A 6,998-nucleotide genomic window follows, 5' to 3' on the forward strand; every position below is an offset into this window, starting at 1 on the left:
ATTCTCATACCCCACCTAGTCGACCTCTTCAACGAGGCCGCGAAGACCGGACACCTCCCCGAGTGCCTCACACAAGGAGACATCATATGCCTCTATAAAAAGGGCGATCCGAGAGAAATTAGAAACTACAGGCCACTCACCATGCTCCAAGTGGGCTACAAGGTCTATGCCCGCATACTAGTCAACAGGCTCAAGACTAGGATCACCAAGGTGATCTCCCCAGCCCAGCTGGGATTCGTCCCGGGTAGAATAATTAACGAGGCCTCTCACCTCCTGAAACTCATCCAAGCATACACAGACGAGATGGACCAAGAAGGAATCATTTTAGCGCTCGACTGGGAAAAAGCCTTCGACAGAGTCAGCTGGGAATACATGCACGAGGCGATGCACGCTCTAAACATGGGCGAAGAAGCCATCGCCAAGATGGGCCTACTATCAAACACAAAATTCCCCCCCACAAGACGAGTCAAGGCGAATGGTAAAAAGAGTAACCCCTTTGACATCAGATCCGGAGTCCCACAAGGATGCCCATTCTCTCCCCTAGCATTCCTCCTCGTAGCCGAGGCACTGACAAGGATGCTCGAAGAGGGAGTCGATATAGACGGCCAACACGTACGACCAGAAGGTATCCAGATTACCGACCCAGATGATAGATCTCTCCTAGTTGAGTTAGTAGCGTCTCTCTTCGCAGATGACACCCAGGCACTACTCAAAGACTACGCCCAAATTGACAAGCTGTGGATAATACTACAGATTTATGAGGAAGCCACAGGGATGAGAGCTAACCCCAACAAGTTCGAAGGGATACGACTGGGACCACTGAAGCACCAACCGCCGCCGACACTAAACGGGAGGAGCAGACTCATCAAATGGCTAGAGAGAGGGAGCTACACTAAAATACTAGGAATACCATACTACCTCGAAGAGACCCAAGAAGAGTCCAATAAATTCTGGGAAGAACTCTACACCAAAATCAAGGTTTCAATGGCGAGCCTAAGAGGACTCAAAGACATGAAGATCACAGGAAGAGCGCTAGTCGCCAATTTTAAAATCTTCTCTCGTCCCAGATACTGGGCGTTCACGATGGACCCACCCGAGTGGTTCAACGAACAGCTCATCACGGACGTAAACCACCTTATGTGGGACAAGCACCCCGCCCTGGACCCCGAAGAGGAAGGGTCATACGAGGACCTAGACAGAGCCCCGTGGATTAAGAACCCACATGCCCCGAGAAGACTAGAGTGGAGCGCTGGCGGGGGCACCCCCCCCAAACACGAGCTCATAGGCCTAGGAGTCGCCCTTTGCGACTGGGAGCAACACGTCAAAGCCATACGAGCAAAAGCACTTCTCAGATACCTAGACGCAAGCAGAGGCCAGTATAAGACCCTCCTCGACTTGTGGCTCGCCAGAGCCGAGATAGGACGATCCTCAGTACTAACCTCATGCAAGGCCTACGACCTCACCAGATGCCTCGACCCGGGGGCGCAACGAAGGGATGCCCCCTCCAAGCTGCCGTCATTCTGGATCAAGGCCATAAATGATATAAGAGAGCTCCAACTAAAATATTTAGGATCAGACAACCCGCTCGAGGCGCGCTCCACACCAATCTTTAACAACCCTACCCTCCCCCTCCCCCCCTCAATAACGAAATTTCACAATCTCTTCAACACAGCCCAACTACTCACAGTCACGAACTACTTCACATCGGACGATACCGCATACCTCGCCACCTCCATCGACCCATACATCAATTTCCGCTACCCCAGATCGACAGATGAACAGATAATCGTGCCGCTAACAGGAGGCAAATGGCACACCACGGACCGAGCGAAAGTGTACTACGCCTGGCACGAGCTAGGTATAATCCTCAACAAAGGGGGGTTCAACCCTGCGCACAGGAAGGCCAACCTCCTAAAAAGGGAAATCTGGCACGGCTACGACCGCAGCCTGAAAATGCTACAAAGACCGCCAGTAGCAGCCAAGCTCCGAACTCTCTCCACGAAGGTCAAACTAGAGCTCAGAGTCAAATTATTGAACCTACACGACGGCCCAGTAGTCACGAACAAAGGCAGACACCCTCGACAAACAACAACGGGCCCAGCCCCATCGCCAAAGGAAAAATTCGAACCAGCACGAGTCTACACCTACCTTGACGTAGAGGACACAGTAGCAAACAACCACAAGTACCTGGTACGAACCCTCAAAAAGAGAGCCGGACATTGGCACGAGGAATACTGGCTAGCCGAACAAGACGCCAAAGGAATAGTCCACCCAGGAACGAAAATAACTAAGGACGAATTCCTCAGACTGAACCCACTACCCGCCCTACAGTGGGGACAAGGCTACAAAGAGAGCGAGGAGGTGGCCTGGCCACACCCTGCGACATACACATTCGACGGGATCGACAAACCACTCGATCAGATAAGCGTCGGCGACATCACAAAGTACCTGAGCAGGAAGAATATGACCCAACCCAAGATCCTCAAAAACTGGGAGAAGGACCTCCTACAAAGCCCAGGGTGGATAAGAGAGGCAGAAAGAGACTCAAGGGCGCGAGTACCGCGACCCGACCGACCGCACGACAGCTCGTCAAGATTCCGCCACAAAGTTGAGACAAGCAACAAAGTAGTCCACCCCCAGGATTGGATTAACGCTGCAAGAGCGATACACAGCACGCTAGTTCCGCCCACAATCACCGACAACTATTGCCGACACATCCTCTACAGGAAGCTGGTCCTTCGGAAACAGCTCAAGGCGTACGGACTAGACACCACAACACACACGAGGTGCAGGCTTTGTAACAGAACCTCCGAAACGCTGCGACACCTCGACGTATGCCCAGTCGTCCGGGCGGTCTTTGCACAAGGAGAGTCACTAGACATACAACCGCCGAGATTACTCACCATCATCGGAACCTCGGCGGACACGCCTGAGGTCCACAACGCACTTCACCTACACATGTGGAATCAAATAATAGTCTCCTTCTACGAGGAGGAAGACATCAAACCCGAACAAACCTGGAAGGCGGTCTTGAACCTATTAGTGAGAAACATGCAAGCGTACTCGGGAGAGGCCAAAACTAGGCTCCGACGAATAAGACGCAAGAGCGACCGAGTCAGCGATTCGACCATGAAAGAAATCAGCGACAAAGTAGAACCCATGGGGACGATTGACTACTACGGCAGACTACGACTGAGCAGGCGAGTGAATGAAGAACTAAGGAGAGTGGGACTCGACCACCTCACCACAGAAGAGGCGACGACTCACGCACGAGAGATCAAGTTTGTCAAGGCCTCACAAGCTAGCACATCGAACACCTAAAGACTTAAAGGCATCACACTACAAGGAACGCGGCTGAGCTGACTCCCTGTAGGGGGCACCTCGGTGAACCAGGGACTAGGATCTCGCGCAGACGACACAGGGCGTGCTGCGCCTCGCGCGATCCCTGGCGCAGAGGAGGCTGAGCCGCCGAACTTAGGATGCCTGCAAAGGCTGGCGAAAGCCGAAAAGAGGAACCTCTTAGCGCCATCGCCACGGAGGGCCGCCCTTATCACCGGCCCGCCGCACACCAACCTTCCATGGTGCATTTCCGCATTCATCAGCCAGATCATGTCATGGGGAGAGCTTTATGCACTGACGTTACTGGAGAAGGGAGGGGGGAGGTAAAATTCTAGGCGAATGCGAAGAGTTAATATCTAGCCCGACTGCTCTCGCCGTCGGCCGATCTTTTCGTACTGCGAAGGGCGCGCGGCAGCCCGGATGATCAGCACCGATGGCGACATTGAGCAGCGGGGCGGGCGGAAGGGCATGTTGCAATTTTGCGACGCAGCAGGTTCCAACACCACAGCTCACACAGGAAGAGCACTGTATCACTCTTCACTCTGGATGCGACAAGACTAGCCCGAAAATTATCAAGCCCCCGGCTAGGACTACGTAAAAGCAACACACGCAATAATGGACAGTGCCGCGGGGAAATCGAGTGTAGAGAGAGTATGAACGGGAATCGGGTGACGGGTTTCGAGGACTTCATGCTCTCGAGGACCGCGCCAACGAAGTAGTGGACAACGGGGCGAGGGATGTGTGCGCCCTCTGCTGAGTTGACTTGTGTTCGCCGCCGCCCAGGCAACGGGAGTTCTCCTGCTTCTGACAAGGGACAGCGCCAGGCACGCAGCGCGATTTGAAATGGTCTGCGCTCTCGAAATTCTTTTCTTCGCGAAGTCCACCCCGCCGCGCCGCTCGCGCCGCTCGCGCAGCATCGCCGCCGCCGCCTCCACCGCCGCCACCTATCCAGACACGCCGCCACCCGCCTGTCTCCTCGACCTCCCGACGGAGCTCCTCGTGCGCGCCCTCTCTCGCTGCAACAACCCCGCCGACATCGCTCGCGTCGCGGCCGTCTCGCTTCTCTTTCACGCCTCGCTTGTGGTGGAGGGCATCCGCTTGTGGGCGCGAGAGCGCGGCTTCGAGCTGCCGGCGCAGCCAGAGAACGAGGGCTGCGCCGTGCGGTGGCTGTGCTGTTCTGCGTTGCTGCGCGAGTCCAACCCGCCCGCGAGGGCGGCGGCAGGAATGCAGCACAGCGTTTTCATCGACGGGGAGGGGCGGCTCTCATCGTGCGGCTCAGCGCCGAATCAACGCCACCTCGGCCAAAGTCCAGGGCCACTTGGCCATGGTGAGGGCGTGACGCTGCTCAACACGCCGACCCTCCTCCCGTCGCCGCTGGGCGGCGAGCGCGCTGTGAGCGTGTCGGCCGCATCCGAGCACAACCTCGCCCTCGCCGCCGACGGCAGTGTCTGGAGCTGGGGCGTAGGAAGCGAGGGCAAGCTGGGCCACGGCGACGAGCAGCGCCAGCTGCTGCCCAAGAAGGTCGAGACCTTGGCGGGGCAGCGCGTCGTCGCTGTGTCGGCGGGACTGCACCATTGCCTTGCCGTCACCGCCGACGGCGCCGTCTGGAGCTGGGGCTATGGAAACGACGGCCGTTTGGGCCACGGCGACGAGCAGCGCCAGCCGCTGCCGAAGAAGGTCGAGGCCTTGGTGGGTCAGCACGTCGTCGCCGTGTCGGGAGGAGTTTTCCACACCCTCGCCATCACTACCGACGGAGCCGTCTGGAGCTGGGGCGGTGGAAGCGATGGCCAGCTTGGCCACGGCAACCAGCAGCGCCAGCTGCTGCCGAGGAGGGTCGAGACCTTGGCTGGCCAACGCGTTGTCGCCGTGTCGGCTGGAGGCAACCACAGCCTCGTCATCACCGCCAGCGGCGCTGTCTGGAGCTGGGGTTGGGGAGGCTATGGCCAGTTGGGCCACGGCGTCGTGCAGTACCAGCTGCTGCCACCAACGAAGGTCGAGGCCTTTGCTGGGCGGCGTGTCGTCGCCGTATCGGCTGGAGGCGATCACAGCCTCGCCCTCACTGCCGATGGCGCCGTCTGGAGCTGGGGCAATGGACGCTTTGGCCGGTTGGGCCACGGCGACGAGCGGCACGCTGAGCTGCTGCCGAGCAAGGTCGAGGCTTTGGCTGGGCAGCGCGTTGTCGCCGCGTCGGCTGGACTGCACCACAGCCTCGCCCGCACCGCCGACGGCGCCGTCTTCACGTGGGGCAAGGGCGAAGACGGCCGCCTAGGCCACGGAGAGGACCTGTCGAACCAGCTGCAGCCCAAGAAGATCGAGGTGTGGGCGCCAGGGCAGTGAGGTATATCGGGGCTCAGGGTGTCCCACGGCAGTACCTCGGCGGCCGCCCCGAGGACAGCGAGAGAGCGAGAAGGGCGGTCGCCCACCCACTGAGGGTGGGCTGTCGCGAGAGAGATGATGCTATGCTTAGCGCTAAGCCGTCGATGGAAGGGCGCTGCCGGTGTGGACGGGCTATATCGGTGTGTCTCTAGGTGTGTAAAAGAAAGAAAGAAAGAAAACAGACAACCCAAGGGAGGGATGGGAGGACGGCACGCCGCCACCACACAGGGATTTTAAGGAGAGGTGTGTGAAGTTAGGTATGTAAAGCACTTGGAGCACTTGGAGTGCAGTCGGTAACCTCACATCCAGGGCCGGTGAGCTGAGAAGCGCATCCAGCGGGCCGGATGATCTTGGAGCACTTGGAGTGCATTCGGCAACCGCACACCCAGGGCCGGGGAGCTGAGAAGCGCACCCAGCGGGCCGGATGATTGGCATCGGGTTGCGGGCAAGAGAGCCCTAGCCCAGGGGGTGCGCGTTCGCAGGGAAAGGGCCGTAAAGTAAACACGGGTCTCCGAGGGTTAGTCCGCGCTCCAGGTTTCCCCTAGCAGCGGAGCGCCCCCTCTACTCGGAGCTAATAAACACCAGACACGCACACGACGTACATCCTCACTCGACGTCACCCCTCGAGGCTTCCCGGTCTGGCCTCCCCCCCCTCGGTCTGGAGGGGCCCTCTTATCCCCTCGGTCCTCCCCCCACTCGCTTTCCGCTGGTTGGGCAACGGATGCGGAGCCCGACCCCCCCTCCTAGCCTTTTTCGGCCGCGGCCCCGCCGCCGTCTCGCCCACTCCGCCTGCTCCTGTTGACTCCACCTCCGGTGGTCCCATGCCCAACTCCTCGGGCGAGGGCGGCGGCACTGGATCGCCACGCCGCCCCTCCCCGTGAAGTGAGGCCGGCTCTCTTCGGTCGAGGACTCGTGCCCGCCCCCGCGGTCTCTCTATCGTCCTAGAAGCGCCGTTTGCGGCTAGTGCTCAAAAGATTGGGAGAGAAGGCCTACATATTATGACTGAATCCTTGCGCCTGGTGCATGAGGGCTGCGGGTCGGGACATTTCACGGTCGGTGGCGCCGATAATGACCTCCGTAAAGCCCTCGGAATCGCCTCGGATGGGGTCCACCGGAGACAATCTCGAGCCCTCTCCGTGGCATCACGAGCCGGTGTGAGCTTGCAGACCCAAGGTAAGTGCGGTTCGGGACAGCTCGGGCCTGCTACTGATGGGCCTGGGCCAGGAGGGCGACAGAGAAGGCGAGGTGGTGGGCTGGGAGCAGGAAATAGCACTTCGTGGCAC

This window comes from Emiliania huxleyi (assembly GCF_000372725.1).
Source record: "Emiliania huxleyi CCMP1516 unplaced genomic scaffold EMIHUscaffold_110, whole genome shotgun sequence".
NCBI lineage: Eukaryota > Haptophyta > Isochrysidales > Noelaerhabdaceae > Emiliania > Emiliania huxleyi.